This window comes from Prosopis cineraria, unplaced genomic scaffold, assembly GCF_029017545.1.
Source record: "Prosopis cineraria cultivar Desert tree isolate PC_DT_omini unplaced genomic scaffold, ASM2901754v1 PC5, whole genome shotgun sequence".
NCBI lineage: Eukaryota > Viridiplantae > Streptophyta > Magnoliopsida > Fabales > Fabaceae > Prosopis > Prosopis cineraria.
The window spans coordinates 26,153,531-26,177,610 of NW_026555336.1; the positions used below are offsets into that span (position 1 = coordinate 26,153,531).

The 24,080-nt window shown below is 33.4% G+C and overlaps 1 pseudogene; it reads right to left on the reverse strand.

The window, feature by feature from the left end:
* Nucleotides 1-5,090: 5,090 nt before the first annotated feature.
* Nucleotides 5,091-22,503, reverse strand: LOC129310795 (7-deoxyloganetin glucosyltransferase-like; annotated as a pseudogene).
* Between the last annotated feature and the right edge of the window lie 1,577 nt (nucleotides 22,504-24,080).

Genomic DNA, 24,080 nt, shown 5'->3' on the forward strand with positions numbered 1-24,080 from the left:
AATTAAAGTTCTAGAGGGTTACTCTTCCAATGTGAAGAATCTTATATCAATGAAAGACTTGAAGTTGAAAGGTTTAAAATCTCATGACTGTCATGTCTTAATGAAAAATTTTATTCCAATAGCCATACATTCTATTTTACCTAATGGGGTGTGTAATGTTATGACAAAATTGTGTTTCTTTTTCAAGTCAATTTGTAGCAAAGGGATCAACCCTCACAAATTGCCAAGGTTACAAGGCCGAATTATAAGAACATTATGTGAACTTGAAATGTATTTCCCACCTATATTTTTTGACATAATAGTTCACCTTACTATTTACTTAGTTAAGGAGGTAGAAATGTGTGGCCCGGCTTATTTGAGATAGATGTACCTGATTGAATGTAACATGAAGTTACTAAAAGGTATGTGAAAAATTGAAGTAGACTTGAAGGTTGCATTGTTGAAAGGTACATTAGTAAAGAAACTATTGAATTTTTTCATGAGTATTCGAGAGATGGCAAATATGTTGGATCCCAGTAGATAGGCATATGGGAAGAGAAGATGGGGAAGGAATGAAGGAAGTCAAATTAGTCACTATCTCAGAAACACATTGGGAGCAAGCACACCTGTATGTGTTATACAACCTTAAAGATGTTGATGAGTACGCAGGCAAGCACAAGTCTGACACTAGGAAGGATAATCCTGGAAGAACTAAAGCTTGGTATGAGAAGGAACATAATAAGCACTTCACAGGTTGGTTAAAAAAGCATGTTTCTAACAAATACAATTTCAATCATAATTCTATTTCTGAAAGAGTAAAATGGTTGGCTAAAGGTCCAAACATATAAGTTGTCTCTTATAACAGCTATCAATGGATACACATTCTACATCAAAGAGCTGGATGATCGAAGTATAATACAGAATAATGGTGTAACTCTTATAGCTGAAGTGATGTATATTTCCAATGTGAAAGACAAAAATCCTATATATGCATCAATGTCATATTTTGGAGTGATTGAAAACATATGGGAGTTGGACTATGTTAAGTTTAAAGTTCCAATCTTTAGTTGTAATTGGGTTGATTATAAAAGTGGCCTTCAAATTGATGCGTCATCTGGGTTCATACAGGTGAATTTTACAAGGCATGAAAATAAAGATGAGCCTTTTATTTTAGCATCGCAGGCTAAACAAGTGTTCTATGTTCCTAATCCTGCAAATCAAAATTGGTCCACTATTTTGTTGTCAAATAAAACAATTGGAGAGATGATTGATGTTGTTGAGGATGATCCCTTTGAGGGGACTGTGCTTGAAAGCAATCTCATCGAAAATGGTGCCAACTATATAAGACATGATTGCAATGAAGGTATTTGGATCTTAAAAAGGGGCAAAAGAATGAAAGAAAAAACTATGAAATTAAATTGAGCTATCAAGGTAGAAAAAGTCCAAAAGAAGACGAGGAAAAGGAGAACATTGACTTAATCTTGTGGTGATCAATTTTCTTAATTACTATTTGTGTTTTGTTTGTGTATTGTGTATTTTAATTTACTTAATTACTATTTCTGTTTTATTTGTGCCTTGTGTATTTCAACTTTGACCAGAGCATGTATGGCAGAGAACAACACGATGTGATTAGGGTTGAAATGGTCAATGAAATTTTCAAGCGAGTTTCGATTAGCCAAAATGTGGTTCATTTTTATATAAGGTACATATTATTTATATGATTTTTTATTATATTTTAAACTTACTATAATGTAATAATTTATTTTTTTTTCATTTAGGCACCTATATGAAAATTTTATTGTCCCTATTGATCTTGTGTCAAAATTTATCTTTGTCTATCCTCATGATGTCTCTACTCATCGCAACATCACTACTGAGGTGCGGTATAGCCAAGCTCAAACATTAGCAAAGTACTTTGAGGCAAAAAATCTACTGTGGGGATGTTATTTATGGTACCTTTTGTACAAGGGTGAGTTCAGTGGTATCCTAATTTATTTAATTTATCTTGTCATTTTAAGTTTCATAACATATGTTTTCAAGTTGTTTTAGGAGCCACTGGATGCTAATCAACATTATGCCGGCTATTGTTAAAACTGTAAAGTTTTACTACTTGGATTTCACTAATGGGCAGTTAGATAATAGGCCAGATATGGTGGAATTATTTAATTTGTAAGTTTATATTTTGATTAACATTTCTATATTTTTTATTTAAATTTCTAGTTTTAGCTTATTTTTTTCTTATCACGGCTGTGGTGCTTTATCGCAATGAAAAGAATTTGCTTGTACTATTAAGGTATATGTCATATGATCTAACCTACCCTAATTGAAAGATAATAAAGGTACTTCTCACTACTAATTTTGACAATCAAGTTTAGTTTACTAATTAATTCAATAACATGTTTATTAGTTTTTCTATGCAGTGCCTATGACAAATAGCATATAGCGACGATTGTGGATATTGCGTCATGAGATTTCTTAAAGACATCATCACTCATGGGATGACTCTAATCCCCTCTGCAGTATGTATGTTATTTATATTAAATTATATGTGATTATGAATTTTAATTTGTTGAAATAAATAACTTTGTTATCAAATTACATTATTGCAGTATTATCCTGATTCATATTATGAAGAATTCGGAGATCGTCACATCAATGAAGTTATTGAGGAATGGCGTGAGTACATTTTTCAGCTGTGGGCCAGAAATAAGTAAATTACACTTTCATTTTAGTTTTTATAATTTAGAATAATTATGGTCTAGTCTAGCAAACAACTTTATTTTACTTAATACTATGTTGAGCAATTGTATAGGTAACCAATTTTTTTATTTTAACAAAATTATTAGTTTACTATAATTCAATTTAATTTAGTATAATTATAGATTGAATTGAATTAGATTGGACTGGTCTATATTTGTATTATACTGTTGCAGGGGGCTGCAAGAAATGCAACTAGTGTATTAAAAAAATTGTAATATATTGGATGGTTATTTACTATAACCGTCCAATATAACGAAATGGTTGGACGGTTATTTACTATAACTATCCAATATATGGACATTTTGGATGGTTATTATCAGAACCATCCAATACGTTGAAACATATTGGATGGTTATAGCAAAAACCGTCCAATATATTTTTTTCTATACACCCCATCCTGACATTATATTGAACATGCCTTTGAACTGTCTAATATTATATATATAATATTGGACGGTTCTAATAACCGTCTAATATTTGTTTTATCAATATATTACGGTCTCATATTGGAGGGTTCATAACCATCCAATATTCCCTTTTTTATAATAGTGATAGTTAGACGGTAGTTTGTCTTTTCTTTATAGTTGGTTTAAATTGTTCTATTTACTTTGAATTTAATTTTTACCTGCATGCAAGTGCATTTTTTCAAGTTTAATAGTGATACATCACACGTTTTGAGTTTCTTGTTGATTAATGAAGACAATATATTTTGGCTTTTAGTTAAAAAGATTAATATGCCAATGATCAATTAGTTGTCTAAAACTACTAAAAAATCAATTCTATATTTACTAAAATATATATTAAAAAGTGGTTCTTTCTATTTTTTTTTTAAGAAATAAAAGGAGATAGGAAATGCCACCTATTATACTTTTATATAATAAATGGAAGAGAAGTGGCGTTTTGTGCAAATGACTGGTTCAAGTATATTTTAATTCTATCACTCCATTACTTTTTCATTATTTTCTAGTTTCTACTTCCTCTCAAATTTTGAACCCCAAATTTTAATTTTTTTGGTTATGTTTTAATTCTGTGGCTAATTCAAGCAGATTTTTGATAAATTTTAATTACAAGAAATGGGTTTTTAGATGATACCTATGAGGTCATCGTTAATAATAGTGATGCCACATAATAGGAGGTTCAATTTATTCTAGACATTCCTTATTTAATCCAAGGTTCAAGATGGGATGAAAGAGAGGGGGTGGCGTCATGCAGGGATGCACAGGGAGGAGTGCTTCAAATCCTCTCCTCATCCTCATCCCCTTTCTCCTTTTCTTCTTCTCATCCCATCTCTCCCATAAATAACACGATGAATGATTTAGAATTAATTGTTTTGCAAAACAATTATCATAATATCATATAAAAATAAATAAATTAAACTGTTAAATTTTAACCTACATACTTCACACTTCACAGCTATGTACTGTCATTAACTTTTTATAAATTAATTTTATTGTAGTTATAAACCTGTGTATGCCAACTTTTAACAATTTAAACTTATTTGTATATTTTTTAATGTGATATTATGATAAATATTTTATCCATTATTTTTTAACAATTATTCTTTGAACTTTAAGTTCATTAGCATTATAGATCTTGAATTCACTTATTGTGCATATTGTTCTGTCAAGTTTTGAAGACAATGCAATCTAAACCTTGTAATTAACAAAAGTTAATTTTAACCATTAGTTGACTAGGAAATGACATACTCAAAAATTGTAGAAAATGACCACAAAAAAATTTAGTCCTTTTTCATAATTTTTTGGGTCTTTGTCTATAAATTTTGAATTTTTTATTGTAATTTTTTGATACTTTTTTGTAATTTTGATATTCTTTTCTATCATTTTGTAGTTAATTAATGATTAAAGTTAATTTTTGTTAATAACAAGATCTAGAATGCACTGTTTTTAAAAGTTCAGAAAATAATTTGTATAATAAACAAGTTCAAAGTCTATGATACTACTTAATAAAAAGTTCAGGGAATAATTTATTCATTTAATTTATCCTTTTATTTAAACATCAATAATAATGTCAAAGTGTTTGTCACTTATTCCGTCCGCGTTGCCAGTTAAAATTAAGGCATACAGCTCTTTGACATTATTTTTCACTGTGTGCTTTCAGAGGAACTTGTAAATACATATGAGGTTTATTGAAAAGAGGGGTATCATTTATAACATCAATAATAATGTCAATGTGTTTCTCACTTATTACGTACGCATTGCTAGTTAAAATTAATTATTTAATACAACTCGTCCAACATTAATTTTCATGGTGTTTTCAAAGGAACTTTTAATATATTATAAAAATATTTTAATAAAATTTTTATTGTAAATATTAAAAAATTAAAAAATAAATGATCAATATAACTTCTATTTAAATCTGGACCCCCATTCTTCCAACCGTAACTCCATGCCTATGGGTCAATAATAGGCGGTGCGCAACTCATTTTTACAAAATTTACATATGGGGCATGTAAAATTTACCTTCTTGTTGTACCACCGTCTCAAAGTTCTGAAACGAAGATCCACCAGGTCTACAGGTTGCTTCCTCTGCCATTTTCTTCGATTCGAGTGCCTTCTTCTTCATCTCTTTCCCCTTCTCTCACTCCATTAATTCCTTCACAAGCCTCTCTACTCCTTGCCTCTTCACATTACTCTCTACCTCCAACCCAATTCCCCATTCTCTGCACGCAAATCTACAATTCGTCTGTTGCTCTGCGAAGAACGGCCAACATATCATAGCCACACCACCGCGAATACTTTCAATAGTTGAGTTCCATCCACTGTGGGTTAAGAATTCCTCCCACTGAAGGATGAGCTAGAACTTGTTCTTGTGGACACCAACTTGATAATAACCCTCTGTTTCTGGTTTTTTCAATGAATTCTGGAGGAAGAAGTGGGTTATCGCCTGTAACAAGATCGGGTCGGATTACCCATAAGAAGGTTTTGTTGCTGTTAGCGAGTCCCCATGCAAACTGTATCATTTGCTCTCTCGTCATCACTGTGATGCTCCCGAAGTTGACGTACACTACAGAGTCTGGTTCTTTCGTGTCTAGCCATTCAAGACATCCTGGCTCTTCCTTCCACAGGTTCGATCCCATTTCCTTCAAGTCCTGGTCTGTGATTTCGTTGGTGAGTAGATTTAAGGGACCGATGGAGTAGATTGGAGGCAAGATGGATGATAGTCCTTCTAAAACGTCATGTTCTGGAGCATCGAACGTGTTTAAGATGATTGCAGAAGCTCTCTTAGCCCTCTCACACTCGCCAAGAATGAAGTCGAGCAAGAATTCATCTGGGTTTGTGGTTCTCACAAAGCTTGGGATGTCCCTTAGCCGGATTTCCTTGATTCATGGAATCCAATCTATCACAGTGCTCTCCAAATTCCCATTTGTTAAATCGCTCGAATCTGGGTTAAAACATGATTTTGACCAAAAGTAATATTAAAGTGTGTCTATATATTTTTCAGCGAGTTACCAAACAAGCACTAATGAGTTCTATTATATCGAAGATAGTTTACCTTTGAGTGGTGTCAAGCCTTTCTCGACGAGTTGGCGATAATGAACGTAGCAAAGAAAGCCACAGGCACTAGTAGTACAGAAAAGGACTTATGGGATGCCAAGTTCATCTGCAGCGGCCACAGTAAAGCTCATGACACCATCGGAAACTATGGCAGTAACGGGAGGGACATCAGGGGAATTATTGAGTTTGTTAAGGAGGTTTCTGAAAGGAACTAAGCAGGTCCTACGTGTGGACTCGCAAAGGGAAGGGATGTCCTGTGTGGCGTCGACGACGTCGTCGGAGTCGGTCAGGCCGTCGGGGATGGTCTCGAAACGGAAAGAAGAGAGGCCGTTGAGGGAATTAGGACCTCGCGATTTGAGAAGACGTTTATGGTTGAACTTTCCACTTTGTTTTTTTCCCACTCTCAGATGCAACTCATCGAGGGAGAAGATAGATAGATATATATATATATATATATATGTATGTATATGTATATATATGCGCGAGGTTGTCTTTGCCCATGCTTCTGTATTTATAGGATTGAGGGACTGGAGAGACTATTGTTTCCGGCTCGATTGGGTCCATCTTCGGTGAGCATCACTCAAAAAAAAATCCGGGCCACCCAATTCAATTTAATTTTAATTTTATATTTTTATAAAAAAATTTATAAATTTTTTATAAATATATTTTTCATCAATCTAGACAGTATTAATTTAATCTGGGACTTTAGGTGATTTAATTTAATGTTATAATTTTCATAAATTGACTATCTAGATATATTTTATAAAAGATAGATTCAACATTAAATTGTTAATGATTTTTTATTTTAATAAATATAAGATAAAAATAAAAATAAAAATTTTAAATTTAGACCTTAAGATAAAAATTTAATATTAATTCTGACCTATCTAGAATATATTTAGATAATCAGTTTATAAAAATTATAATATTAAATTAAACTATTCAGATTAAATAAATATTGTTTAGATTGATGATCAATATACTTATAAAAAAATTATAAATTTTGTTTTTATAAATATAAAATTTAAATTGAAAAAATTTGAGCCATCCAAATGAAATTTGAATAGTCTGTTTTTTTTTTTTCTTGGATGATGAGCATGTGGGTGCTGAACAGTGAAGACGGATCCAATTGAGGAGGACATGATCTTGTGGCCACAAAAAAAAAAAACCAAAGGAAAAAAAATTATATCTGAAGGTATTTTCTCACCAAAAAAAAAAAATCTCAAGATATCGCTCCGGTATTATTGGTCATGGCCATCAATATTAATTACATTGATGCGAACACATAGCTTGGTATTATTAAAAGTATAAATTAATGTGAATCCAGTGTGGTGGGTGGCCGCTGGGTGGATATATAGCTTTCCCCATAGTTGGCATGGTCCCGTTTCCTTTGACTTGCATCGACATACTATGAATAAAAGGGAAAAAGGGCAAACAAAACAAAAGTTCAATACGTTTAATCTGATAATTACGTGGAGTTTACGATATGAAGAGAAATCAAATAACAATTTTTAATTATATTTCCAAATCAAGAATTAAAGGATTTTTTTTTTTTAAGTCTTGAAGTGAATGTGAAGTCCTAAATTAAAGGATATTTTTATCTCTTAACTACTCTTTTAAAAATATTTGGTATCCTAAGCTTGTGGAATTTTCCCTTTAACATTTTAAAATTATACATTAGACATTATGCCATTAAAAAAAATTAACTATCAGTTAACTTAAAAATTAGATAAAATGATTTAAAAAATTCTAGAAAAGGATCTAGAAAATTACACAAGAAAAAATGATAATAAAATCCCACTGAAATGTATAAATCATAATTAGATCTCTCAAAACACCATAATTTCTCTGAAGTTTTTAGGTACCTTGCTGATATTAATAATTTTAGGTTAAATAACTAAATTGTCCCTTGTTTAAAATTAAAAAAAATAACAGGTTTATGTGAAAAGTGATTATTTCTCATTCAATTTTTTATTATTGATAGAATAAAAATTGTGCTTGCTTAAATAGAAGTTGTAATTGGTTTTTTTAAAATTTAAATTTCAATGATAAAATAAATTTCATATAGAAAGTTGTGATTTTTTATTTAACTCTAGCAATTCACATAATAAAAGTTGTGATTAAGTAAATGAAAACAGCAATAAAGGACCACTAAAAGAAATTTATATCAGTTAAAGACTAGTTGTTGTCAAAATTCAAAGGGTTAAAGGGCAAAATTGCCATGAAAGTTTTTTTTTTTGTGTTTGGCACTTTGAACTTTTTTTAGAGCGATTTTGCCCTAGAGTTTTAAAAAATGAAACATTTTTATCCCACTGTCTAATATGTAGAATGTTAACCGTGAAGTTGTAATTTTGACCTCTGAAATTGCCACATGCCATTTTTTGAACTGATTTTTATTAATCGAGTAAGATTAGCAATTGTCCACGTGTCTTAACCTGTCTTTGATGTAAAAAAATGGAAGAATTGGAGGGATTGAATTCTCGAATTGGGATAGAGCTATATAGTTCGAGTTAGGGTTCGAGAGGCGAAGAGGTGAGAAGTTCTAAGGGTTTGACTCAAGCCATTTGGTGAGACATTAGGTTCGAAGACAAGATGTAAAGGCTTTGAGGGTGCAAGTCGTGAGGGTTCAACTTGAGCCATATGGTGTGACATTGGGTTCGAAGATTAGACATAGAGGCTTTGAGGGTGCAAGACGTAAGCATTCGACTGGAGCCATCTTGTGCGACATTGGGTTCGAAGATGAGAAAAAAGGTTTTGAGGGTGTAACGTGTGGTTTGAAGAGGGTCTGAGCCCAAGGCCGAGTTTGAAGAGTGTGCGAGTCATGGCTTGAAGAGGATTTGAGTCGTTAGCTTTTATAGGTAAAGAATCAAACCATCTTAGTAATTTTATTAGTACAGTGACTATCCCTTAAAGCTCTTATCTATTTCCATTTTAGCATTACATACCAAGATGGTTGATAAAAGGGAAGGGGGTACTAAATGAAACATAACTAGATACTTTAAAGTAATTGATAGTATTACCCAAGAGTGGCTTGGGGTGAGAGATCAACTTCGAGAAGGGCATGACTCAATAGTTGACTACATTTTAGTTGGTGTTAGTAATAGGAGTAAGGGAAATAGGGGTGAAGGTAGTAGAGGTAATCAGAAAATTGTTGAAAATGGTGAGTGTTGTTGAGGTAAACAGAAAGTAGGAGACCTTGAAAATGTATCTATTGATTATAATGAGGGAGGAATTTCTTATGACCATAGGCATTGTGCTAATAAGGATGAGGAGACAAATGTTGTTGATAATGTTGAAGGGAGGGTTAAGGTGACAAATTTGTTTGATAGTGAAGATGAATTATAATATCCTCCTTCTTTAATCCAATTTTAACTTTAAATCTCTATTGATTAAGAGATTAGATTAAAGTAAAGACAAGTTTACCAAGTTTTGTAAATATATAGTAAAGTTGAGATCCCAAATTTTCAAAACGAATTCCATTTCAAAAGATCTCAAAATCAAAAATCAAAGTTTTAAAATTGTGCGAAAGCATGGGATCACTTTAAACCTCAGTGCATTCACAAAAGAATTGGAAAAACAAAGTGATTCTGCAAAGATTGGGGTGTGCGCCGAGGCTTATTGAACATGCACCGTGGCTCATTTGCCTTTGTGTCATGCATTACAGCGCATTGCACATTCTATGACAGCAAACTTCTACTATTAATCTGACAACTTTTAGGGCAAGTTTTGACGCACCCCATTCCCCTGTTCGACATCCAATTGATGCAAACTAGGTGTCTATAAAAAGCTCTTCCCAAGCTCTAACTAATATCTTTAGTTTCATAATCAAATTATTACACATTTAAAATTTAGACACTCTTTTCAAAACTTGCACTTTTTTCACAATTTTCACAATACAAAGTGTCCAAATCATTCACCAATAGCCAAGAGCAATTGACATCAATTAGACCACATGCAATACACTAAAATTAACTTGTGCAATGCACTATATCATATCAAACACTTATAATTCACAATTTCAATACTCAACCCTTAATTCAAAAATATAAAAGGGGGAGTTCAATCATCTATTTCATCAAATATATCATAAACATCACATAGTATGCTTAATTATTACTTACCTTAGTATTTTGGCCTTATCACAGATATCACATTTCATAAACTCACTTCTTAGGGCCTAAAATATACTTACAACTCATAAAACACATAATGCAAGTAAGACATAAAATGGACTATTCCTACTTGGCAATTTCAATTGTCACATATACATAAAGACTCAAAAATAAAGAGGCCTACTAAATAGGATCACAGTCCTAAGCCTCTAGTTGTTTTCCTTTGTCTGATCCACCTGAGCTATTCCTTGTCATATTAAAGATAGTAAGGTGAGTATAACTGTTTAGTAACCATGGTCTAACTAACTTGTACTAATGCATACTAATTAATTATAATACAAGTAGCAAGTTATAAAACAATTTTGGAACATGAATATGTTCAAAAGTATATCTTAACTATATAGTTCTCTTCAATACACATACATGATATGATGCTCAATATCAATTCATAATTCATATTTCAAGAGTTTCCATCTTCATTCTCATTTCAGCATGATACAATTCATAAGACAATTAATCAAATAAGTACCACTCCATAAGAACAAGGCTTTTGTATATATTATTTCACTAGGGTCACAATGTAGCAATCATGTGCCCATTCTCACTAAATGCATGATCATACCTCTTTTATATCCTCCTTATTTCTCTAACATAAAACCATGGGCTATAGCATATTAGGATAGTCTATAATCTGGGACTTTCCTTGCCCAAACACTTGTGAAGGGTTACCCAGCCAAGGTTTTCCAACTCACTTGTGAAACACGATTTTTCCCATTTTCTCATACTATGGGGTGTCATACTCCTTAAAATAGCTTCCTCATTGAACCAGTGGATAGCTAGCTAGGTTCAAGTCCTTTGTTGAACCAGTGGGACATTATGTATATAAACAATCTAGGCAAGCCATCAACTCGAATGGAAGCCCTACCATGTGGATTTAAAACTTTACTCTTCTACCTAGGCAAACTCCCACCTCTCAAGATCATGCAATGTATATTTATGCAATAATTCATAGCATGCAAGTATTCACTACACAAGCATGCATAACAACATTATTGTACCCATTTCCACATGATAGTCAAATCAAGACACATGATACAATCATTGAACTCCTCAAGTATGCTTTTCATTAAAATCCACAATAATATGCACATTCATTGAACTTCTCATAGTACACACAACCGTATAACTCTATTCACACATAGTCATTGAACTTGATAACATAAACATTCATATAACTTCCTAAAACACAATTCTCATTGAACTTTTCACTTTTCAAATCATTGAATTTCATTAAATAACCACCTCAAAGTGGGTTTTCAAGCAAATCATCCCACCCTTACATTTCATCCAAATTCACACATTTAAATTTATTACATACTAATCAATAAAATAATTAACACATAAAAATACAAGGTAGAATTCTTTCAGTTATCTCAAACCTATTTCACCCCTTAATTACATACTCCTAAAGCTTCCAAGAAGCTTGAATGGTGTCAAGGATTGTCCCACTACAAACATTCACAAAGAAGTTCATCAATGTCCATAGTTAAGCCAATTTTCACTAGGGACTCAACATTTTTTCATGCTCAAGATTTATTTTCTACTTGTATAAAAATACCTATAAGGTTTCTTGGCTTCCTTTAACCTTCATTAATACTATTAAGCTCTTTAATGGTCATTAATGGAACCACATTGTCCCAACTAACACATTTATGAGAATTTTTGGATATTTTTTGATCCCCAAACACCAATCATCATAACTCCATAAATACCAAGTTTCATTAGCTCAATCTACTCCTATTAACTCTATTTAAGTCAATGGGTTCGAACCCATAGCCTATATAGACTGAAAATCATCATTATCAACCAAACGCTAACTTCTAACATCAAGAAAATGGAAGAAGATAAGAAGATTTGAGTGTAGAAAGCTTACTTGTAATGTTTATGAGCTCTAAAATACTTCTAATAATCAATTTCCTTAAGCCATAGCACAACTCTTCAAATGCTCTCTCAAATATCTCCCTTTTTCTCATTTTCATAAACTGCAAACAACCTTATTTTTGCATAAAAGTGTTCATGCGCTGCGGTGTGTAACGTCATCTCTGACATTATCAAGCACACAAAACACATAACACGGAATAACGTTATGATAACCAAGACTTCATCAATCCCATAATTAATTATCATAACCTAAGGGTTAAAAGAATGTTTAAAAAATGGGATCCCAATAGAAACCCTTTTTGCAAGATTGTTTGAGCTTGAACTATAATTTAAAAACAATAAAAAAAGCCAACGGAAGCATAAGAAATTCATCCTATGACAAAAATAATAAACAACAAAATATTTTCAACCACATAGGCACAGTGTGCCGTGGTGCAATGCACCATTTAGCAATAACTGTGAAACTACTTGGATCAACTCAAATGTATCATAAACAACTTGTTCAAGCATTCAAATCATAACAAGACCAACCTAGACAAGAATTGGCCACCAAAACCCCATTTCAACATAAATTTTACTAGGAGTAACAATTTTTCATAAATAATCCAATGGCCAATTTATCACATAAATCAATGACAAACTAACACTTGCACTAGTATCTCAACCTCTCATAGCCATTACAACATAGATATAACAACCCAGGCTGAGATACCCACAATTCATAATAGAATTCATGTAAGTGTATCCAAAAAATACATGTGTCCTAAGTTAGAATATGCATTCAACCATTTGTTACAAAGTAAAATAATTAAAAGGACTATACAATTGAGCTAGTCCCTTTGATTCTTAGTTGCACCTTCCTTTCCCTTGCCCCTATTAGAGCCTTCACCTATTAAATATAACCATGGGGTGAGTTAAGGACTCAATAACCAAATAGTCTAATCAACTACTCGTGTGTGAGGATATTTTGTGTGTATGTGAATTGGCATAGTAAATCATATAACATGTTTCATGAATTTACACATATGGTTATAGTATGATATGCATGATCAACATACCATCTTATACCCTCCTTATGTCTTCCAACTAAATCTGTAGGTTGACAATTCAATAAGGCCAAGTCCATGTAATTAGACTAGTCTAAGCTCACCATTAATCGGTGGCAGCCCCAACCAAGAGTGCCTTTACCCATTATGGGCTACAGATTCTCCCTGTCCATAAATACTAGGAGTATCGATGTCCAATCTACCACTTGTAGTACTTGGACTTTCAAATAATATAACACTGAGCACCAGGGCCTCCATGGTGCGAATGTACCATATTGATTTCCAAACAATGTCCCGATTACATACTAAAGTGAACTCACACCCTCTTACAATAATCATGCCAAACATACTTAATACATCTAACATATAGTCATAACATATAAATGATCACAATTTCTCATTTTCACATAAACCATAGAATTTCACTAGTAATTATACATAAAAATAGAATTTATCTTTTGTAAATAAAAAAGCATTAAAATAGGTTGTCATTCCACTTTACATAACTTCACAAGCATAATTTCATATTATTACTATACATGTTAATATCAAACCATAACATTAACTTTGAAATTTGCACACTACCATCCAAACACACAAAAAGGGAGATTAGACAATCTGGTTATCTCAATCCTTTTGTTACTAAAAGGGTTATTGTGGTTAACTAACAGCTCTACCCGTATCTACAAGCACCACAATACTCGATCAAAGGTTTACTTACATAATTAAACCCTTAATTGTCAAATCCTTATGGTGATTCTAATCACCTCATTTTATAGTATAACTAGGGGTACACATTACGCTCAAAACCTCAATTTAGTCCTAACAATTCTTCCAACACACTACATTAACCTTATTTAACATCTCAGTACATAATTAACACCATTACGTTACCCACATTGTCCTCTATCTTCCAAGTTCTACTTAGGGTTCATCCAAACCCTAACCAAAAACTCTAAATCACTATATAATAAAAAAATCTTGGTTTAGAGAATTGATTTAACTCCTTAAGGTCTTAACTAAGGCAATAGGTTTATCCATTACCCAAGAAAACACAAAATCAAAGCCTCACAATACCCAAATCACTAAGAAGTTTAAATATAGGGAGAAGGAGAAGTGGAGGAAGCTTACCCAAAGTTAAATTGTGCTCAAAATGCTTCCAATGTAGTTTAAAGGTAGAGCCCTAGCAACCCTATAAGTCTCCTCTAATGTTCTCTTGATATCTCTCTTTCTTTCTCTAGTTTTCTATCTGATTTTGCAATTTGATAAATGTAAAAATTTGTACATGCATCGCGACACATGGCTCACCCGTCGCGACACATAGCACAAAGATCCTTAGACTTGCTTTGGACCTTTTTCCATGCCACGGCCCTCTCAAACTCTAATCTAACCCTCCTCTAAGGCTGTCCAATGATCCATTAGATACATTAGTCTCCTAAAACATCATTAACTAAAAAATTCACTTAATTTGACTAAAATACCCTTATAAACATTAAAATTCCTATAGTTAAAATCCAGGATATTACACAGTGCATGGTACGAAGAGCATCCCTCCAAGCATTTCAGGGCATATGCGTCATGGCGGCCTAATCCACAACTTGTGGTGCGTGGCACAGAGTTTTCCCTTTTAAATTTCTTTCTCTTTTCATTCCCAGGTGACTCGATTCTCCCTCAAACCTACTTCTAGGGCTGGAATTAAAGCCAAACAAGTTTGCTAGGCCTTTTTGGCCACACACCTCACTAATACATTTAATTAATCTAATTTAGGCTTAATTAATCTAGTTTAAAATCGAGGATGTTACAATTCTTAAAAATTTTATCCCTAAAATTTGCATAATTACTTAAAACATACCTCATGGGAATAGTTGGGGATATAGTTGCCTCATTTTCTCCTCAATCTCCCATGTAGCATCTTCAAGAGTCATTCCCTTTCATATCACCTTAACTAGGTGAATGGTCTTATTCTCCAGCTGTTTCTCTTTCACATCAGCTATTCTCTCAATCTCAACTCGATATGTTAGATTCTCCCGTAACTCAACATCTTCAAATTTAATAATATAAGATGGGTTGGGCTAGTACTTCTTTAGTTGAGAGACATGAAACATGTCATGCATGCCCATAAGATGAGGTGGTAATGCAATTCGGTAGGCAAGTGTCCCAATCCACTCTAAGATCTCAAAGGGACCAATAAAATATGGGGTCAACTTTATAGCTCAAATTGATCTCACAATACCTATCATTGGTATGACTTTCAAGAAAACATGATCGCCAACTTCAAATTCTAGTGGCTTCCTTCATTTGTCAGCATAGCTTTTCTATTGAATTTAAGCAGTCAATAGCTTTTGACAAATCGTCTCTATCTTCTGAGTAGTTTGATCCACCAAATCATGACCCAAAATGCTTCCTCACTTAATTCAATCTAGCAAAGTGGTGATTAGTACTTTCTCCCATATAAAGTTTTATAAGGAGCCATCTGGATGCTCAGGTGAAAACTATTATTGTAAGTAAACTTTGCTAATCATAAGTGCTTATCCCAACTACCTGTCCACTTGATAACACATGCTCTAATCATATCTCCTAGTGTCTGATTCATTCTCTTAGTTTGACTGTCCGTTTGGGGATGGTAAGTAGTATTGAATTTTAGTTTTGTCCCCATAGCTTGATTTAAAGCCTTCCAGAAGTTCGATGTGAACTTTGGATCACGGTCTAACACTATGTCCTTTGGAACTCCATGTAATCTTTGCTATTTCTTATAAGTACACTTTGGCAAACTTCTCTATAGGATAATCTGCTCTAATAGCTAGAAAGTGAGCTAACTTTGTCAGTCTATCCACAATAACCTAGATAGTATCATAACCCACTTGAGTACGAGGTAAACCCATAATGAAATCCATCAAGATGCTATCCTATTTCCACTCTAGAATTTCTAATGGTTGTAGCATACTAGGTGGTTTATGATGTTCAATTTTAACTTTGTGACTTGAGTACGAGGTAAACCCATAATGAAATACACCACGAAGCTATCCTCATTAAAACTGAACTTTGAAGCCTATTTTTCCTTAATGTTCTTTCAAACTTCTAACAAATATAGATCTTTCAATTGTGCTTCTTGCAATTCCTTCCAAAACTCGTTGGTAATCATCGTGGTATTCAAGTTAAACACAGTAAAATTAGGCACATTCTAATATATGCTAGAGAAAATCCTTTAATAGCTTCTGTTCATATATTATCATCAAAGCCACATGTATTATCTTCCTGCTCAATGTGTTGGCCACTACCTTGGCCTTCCTTGGATGGTAGTTCAACTGGAAGTTATAATGCTTCAAGAATTCCATCCATCTTTGCTGTCTCATGTTCAATTCTTTCTGGTCAATCAGGTATTTAAGGCTCTTATGATCACTGAATACCTCAAATTATGAGCCATAAAGATAATGTCTCCAGATTTTCAAAGCAAATACAACAGTTGCTAACTCAAAGTCATGAGTAGAGTAATTCTCCTCATGTAGTCTCAATTTTCTAGATCCATAGGCAACCTATAATATCCTCCTCCTTTTAGGCCATAATTAAAACTCAAATTTCAAGTAATTAGGAAAATGAGATGATAGCAATCATTAAATACAAAATTACCATAGGTTAATAAAATAGGGACCCTAAGATTATAAATTTAAAATCAAATTAAGTCTTACAAAGAGGCAAAATAAAGTTTACAAATACACGAAAGTAAGGGATTATCACATAAGTGGTTACAAAGGTGCAAAAATTTGGAATAAGAAAAATTTTGAAAATTTAAAAGGCATGCACTATGGCTTGTTAGACATGTACCGCAACGTGTTCACTTCTGTGACACATGCCGCGGCTCACAACACCATACGCCGTGGTGTAAATGCATGAATTTTGACAGTGAATTCTGCTATCAATTTGATAGCTTTAAGGCCAATATCTGACACGTCCCAAATCTCTGTCTGACGTCTGAGTGACATGAACTAAGAGTCTACAGAAAGCTCTTTTCAAGCTCTAACTACTGGCATTAGTCTTAGTCTCAAATTATTTTTAAAAACAAGAATTAGACACCCTTTTCAAAACTTACTCCCTTACCTCAACTTTCATAAATTTCAAGTGTCCTATCCCAAAATTAAGGACTAATGGCACCGACACTAAATGACCACATTCAACTCAACAAAATTAACTCATGTAAAGCACCAAAACATAAGAAATATGTCCACATTAAATTTTCACTACTCAACCCCTTCACTCAAGATCATAGGAAGGCAGAGTTTACTATAATTTTCATCAAGATTTCCCAAATCATCACATAATATACACTACCCTCACTTGTATTAGTATTTTGGCCCTATCAACATAACACATAATAATCAACTCTCTTATTAGGGCCCAAAATACCAATTACAATTTACTTTTCTCTTAATGCAAGTAAGTAACAAAAGGGACTTCCTAGTTGGCAATCAAAGTTGTCATACACATAAATTACCTAAAATAAAGAGGCCTACTACAAAAGGATCATGATCCTAAGCCTCGGGTTGTTTTCCTCTGTCCACACTTCTTGAGCTATTTCCTGAAATATTGAAGATAACGGGGTGAGTACAACTACTCAATAACCAAGATTCGACTAGCTCATACTAATGCATGACATCTAGTTTAAATGAAAGTGGCAATTAATATTAATACTCAAACGCATATGAAACATTTGAAAACTTAATATTTATAGTTCAGCTCACTTAATAGCAACTACTTGAAAATATCACTTTTAGCACTTTTTATAGAGATAGAGTTAATCAAGCAAATTATTGACAAGCATAATAGCAGAAATTAATACTCAACTTAAAATGCCATCGTTATGGACTCAATATAGATAACAAGTGCCTTTACTTACTATACATATGATTACACCTCCCTTATCACCTTCTTATTCCTATGACATGAAACTATGGGCTATAACTCAATGGGATGATCTATATTCTTTGACTTTCCTAGCCTAAACACTTGTGAGGGGTTTACTAGGCCAAGGCATACCTAACTCACTTATGGATCACAGTTTCCCCTATTTCTCACACTATAGGGTGTCATACACCTTAGACTAGTTTCCTCATTGAATCGGTAGATAGCTGGCTAGGTTTGAGTTCCTCGTTGAACTAATGGGACAATCGCTCGTTGAATAAGTAGGACAGTATGAATAGAAATAATCTAGGCAATCTATCACATGGATAGAGCCTTACTATGTAGATTTCTCATTTACTCCACTTTCTAGGAGAACTCCTGCCTCTCAAGATCATAGAATGGACATTCATGCCATAACTTACACATATACAATTCATAGAACATCACATTACACAATCATTGGACTTCTTACACACATTTCATGGAACTTTAAAACCCAACAAGTCATTGAACTCCCAAATGACAATCATTGTACCTCACACATTTACAATTATTAAACTTTATCATTTCGCAATCATTGAACTCCTCAAACACATTTTATAGAACTTCAAAACCAAACAAGTCATTGAACCCCCATATTACAATCATTGAACTTCCCTATTTTCAAACATCATTGAACTCCTCCTAAAACAATGATTCACCTTGCTTCTCAAGTTGTAAAAATCATTGCACTCTCAATAAAAATTAATATGGAAATCCACCATTATTGTTCTCAAGAAAAAGTTTTGCATCATAAAGCATAAAACTAACAAATTTGATCTAGTGGATTTCTTCACAATTTAAGCCACACTTGTATTCTTTTCTAGTTTATACATTTTAATGATAATTCATAAATCAATAAACTAATAGGTACACACAAGCATAAGATAGAATTCCCTCGATTACCTCAAACCTTTGAGAGGTTAAAGGTTTCACCCTTTAACTATTCGCTCCCGAAGCTTCCAAGGAGCTTAAATGGTGCTAATGGTAATTACACTACAAGCATTTACCATGTAAAAACATTAATATCTATTTTGGGCTATTTTTCACTAGTATAATCATCATTTATTAATACTCAAGGTTTACTCTAAACTCATGTAGAAGTACCCATAAGGTTTCTTAGCTTCCTTTAACTCTCATTTATAACATTGAGCTCTTAAATGGGCATTAATGAAGCCATATTATTCCCAACCACCAAATTTATAGGAATTTCAGACATTTAATGTCCTCCAACCACCAAACATCATAAAATCATAAATATCAAGTTTATTTAGTTTAATTTTTCTCCATTAACTCTATTTAAGTCAATAGGTTTGGACCCATAACCTTTATGGACCGAAAATCACCATTAGAAATCAAACTCTAACCTTTACCATCAAGAAAATGGAAGAGAGGAAGATTTAAGCTAGGAAGCTTACCTTTAATGTTTATGAGCTCCAAACTACTCCCAACAGTCAGTTTTCTTCAAGCCCTAACTCAACTTTTCACCACTCTCTTGTTCTCTTTTGGCTTTCTCTTCTGTTTCACATCAGATTCATGACTTATTACTACAAAAATCTGACCATGCGCTACAATGCATGGCACAAAGAGCTTTTTCTAGGTGTGTTGGCATACATGCACTGCGGCGGACTAACCCCACGCTATGGCTCGTGGTAAAGAACCATTCCTTTTGGAAATTCTTCCTCTTCTATCCTTGGGTGACCCAATTCTCCTTCGAACCCATGTTTGGTACTAAAATCGAGATCAAACACACCTATTAGGCCTCTCTGGCCACACACCTCAAAGATTCACTTTACTAATCTATTTAAGCTTAATTAATCTCTATTAAAATTTGAGGATGTTACACAACCACCCTATCATCTTGCATCAATACACATCCCAAGCCCTTCAACGTCTAAAATAGTTCTTCACACCTCTTAGTCCATATAAATGGCTAATCCTTCTTTGTTAACTTGGTCAAAGTAGAGGCTATTGGAGACTTGAATAAACCTTTAGTAGTAATTGGATAACCCAAAGAAACTTCTTATCTTAGTCACTATAGTTAGTCTCTCCCATTGTAACACCACATCAACTTTATAAGGATGTAGGAATATATCGTTGGTAGATACCATATAATCGAGGAATTTTACCTCTCGAAGCCAGAATTCACACTTGCTTGGTATCACATATAGCCTGTGCTCTTTCAACATTTGCAGCTCATTCTTAGAATAAAGCAAGATATCGTTGATAAACACCATTACAAATTTATCCAGGTAGGATTTGAAAATCCTGTTCAAATAATCTATGAAGATTTATGACACATTGGTCAGTCCAAAAGGCATCATTAAGAATTCATAATGCCCGTATCTCATCCTAAAGGCAGTTTTAGGTATGTCATCAGACTTCACCCTCAATTGATGGTAACTAGATCTAAAATTAATCTTGGAAAATACTGTTGCTCTGGCAAGCTGGTCAAGTAGATTATCTATCCATGGCAATGGGTATTTGTTTTTAATTATTACCTTGTTTAACTATTGGTAATCAATGCATAACCTTAGACTTCCATCTTTCTTTTTTGCAAATAGCATAAGCGAACCCCACGAAGATATGCTTGGTTTAATGAACCCTTTCTCTAACAGTTCTTCCAATTGCTTCTTCAATTCCCTATAATTTAGATAGAGCCATATGATATGGAGCCTTAGAGATGGGCTCGGTATTGGGTACCAGGTCAATTGAGAATTCAATCTCTCTTTTTGATGGTAAGCTTAACATCTCATCAGCAAACACCTTAAGTAATTCATTTACAACTCTAATCTTATCTAAATATATGCACTAAAAAGAACGTTAGAAACTTCTAACACTTTTTATGGTCTGACCTCTTAACTTGCATAGAAGAAAAACTTTGGTGTCTCAAGGTTTATTGCTAAAATAGTGTCCTTAAGCATAAAGGAGTCACAATATACATTGGCAAGGAAACTATCTTCTTTTCACAGTCTAGTGTCACTCTGTTAGCCGACAACAGTCTATTCCAACAATTACATCGATTCCTAACATGGGCAGATAAACTAAATCAATTAGTATAAGTCTATTGCCAAATTTCATTTCAACTCATACACGAGTCGGCTAGACACATTCATCAACACAGGCAATTCAATCATAAGCAATTTCAAATTTTCTATACATTCATCAAAGATAAAAGAGTGAGTAGCACTAGAATTAAATAATGTAGAAATCTCATCTTTAATAAGCTTTGGAAAAGCTTTAGCTTCTTCCTTGGACATGGTGAAAACACCACCAAGAATGGCAGACCATTAGTTAAGTGTACTAGCATTTTCTAGGTAGAATCATGCTATATGGCCAATCTTGTGGCATTTGAAGCATATCTAGTACTTCCTGTTATGGTATTTCCTATACTTATTGCACTATAGGGCTCTCATAAGTCTAATAATAGTAAGAGCAGAGTTTTACCTTAAAGTCTAGTTTTAACCTCCCACATTCTTAGGTGCATTGCTCTGAGATTAAGATCCCTTGGATTAAGACCCTTTCTAAATGGTTCGTAGTACCCCTAGTACTAAACCTTTGAGATGATCCATAACTAAAATCGTTCTTACTCACACCACCGATAGGACCCATATATGAAGAGAAACAACCCTGATTGTCTCACTTCTTGTCATCAACTGGTCATTCTCTTCTAGAAATAGCCCAAAACTTGTTACACATCACCTCAAAGCAAGTGATCTCAAAGGTTGCTAATTGTATGCTATACTTAAGCTGTATCTTATATAAGAACTACTCAGCCTTTTACTCTTCATCATTATGATATCTTATATAGGTCGAATACTTTCACAACTCATTGAACTTGGTAATAAACTCCTCCTTGCTCATATTACCTTACTGTGGATGGTGAAACACGAATTCCTCCTCAGCTCAAAAGGTAGATAGGAAGTAGTGAGTGAAGAATCTTCTCTTAAATTTCTTCCACGTAAGAAAAGAACCATTCACTAGCTTCACACTCTCTCACCATTATTTAGGGGCATCTTGTAGCATAAAAGTAGTGAAGAGTACTTGCTATTTTATAGTACAAGTCATCACAAAGAAGATTGTCTCCAACCAGTTAATCCACTTTTCCCTGGCTCTATCCTCCATGAAACCGTTAAAGTAAGGAGGATTCAATTCCATGAATCTCTTAAGTTTGCAATCAATGGAGCCCTCATGCTCCTTCTTAGTTAGCCTCATAGTATGCATTGGCCTCTTTGGTGTACTCTCCTCATGGTATTCCTCATCTTCGTGCCCTTACACTTCTTCAAGTATCTCTATGCATTTCTTCCTGTGGTTACCTCCGACTTTCTTAACCGTTCCATTGCACCTTTCATTGAGCTTCTTTTCAAGAATTTTATCATACTTATAAAGTCTTCTCTCAATTCCCTTCATCATTGCTCTCAACTCGAGCAATACTTCATTATTGCTTATGGAGTGTACGAGTTATTCTTGGTCTTGTCTCAATTCCACTTGTCCTTCTTCATTTGGGACTATCTCATCCTTAACTTCTACCAAGACTTCTTTTTCTTGTCTCAATAAGTTTACCAAAATATTACTGGTTGTGTTTCTTGTTTACACCACTCTCCCCTCCTAAGAATAGAAGTCATCCCATAAAAGAAAAGGATTAGTACCAGCTCAAGAGAGGAAAATAATATGTGTATAATGACAATTGCTAACTCTATATACAAATGCAAAAAGAACAATGAAAATTCAACACAATTTCCACATACTTGTTCTCATAACTAGAGAAATTGATACCAAGTTGTAATATGCTCCTTTTCTAACCCAAGTTTAACTCCAAATCTTTATTGATTAAGAGATTGGATTAAGATAAAAACAACTTTATCGAGTTTTGTAAATATATAGTAAAGTTGGGATCCCAAATTTTCTAAACTAATTCCATTTCAAAAGATCTCAAAATCATAAATTAGAGTTTTAAAATTATGCAGAAGCATGGGATTACTTTAAATCTTAGTACATTTATAAAAGAATAAAAAAAACAAAGTCATTCTGTAAAGATTAGGGCGTGCGCCATAGCTCATTGAACATGCTTGTGGCTTATTTGCCTTTGTGCCATACGTCACGGCTCATTGTACCATGCACCATGGCGCATTGCATGTTCTATGATAGCAAACTTTTACTGTCAATTTGACAGCTTTTAGGAAAACTTTTGCGCAACCCATTCCTTCGTCCGATGTCTGATTGAAGCAAACTAGGTATCTATAAAAAGCTCTTCTCAAGTTTTAACTAATGGCTTTGGTTTCATAATCAAATTATTACACATTCAAAATTTGGACACTCTTTTCAAATTTGTCATTTTTCCAGAATTTTCACAACACAAAGTGTCCAAATCATTTGCTAAAGGCTAACAACCATTAACACCACTTAGACTGCATATAATACACCAAAACTAACTTGTGCAACATACTACATCATATTAAAGGGGGAGTTCAATCATCTATTTCATCAAATATATCATAAACATCACATAGTATGCTTATTACTTGTATTAGTATTTTGGCCTTATCACAGATATCACATTTTATAAACTCACTTCCTAGGGCCTAAAATATACTTACAACTCACAAAACACATAATATAAGTAAGAACTAAAATGAACTATTCCTAATTAGCAATTTCAGTTGTCACATACAAATAAAGACTCAAAAATAAAGAGGCCTACTAAATAAGATCGCAATCTTAAGCCCTTAATTGTTTTCCTTTGCTTGGTCTAATTGAGGTATTCCTTGTAATATTGAAGATAGTAGGGTGAG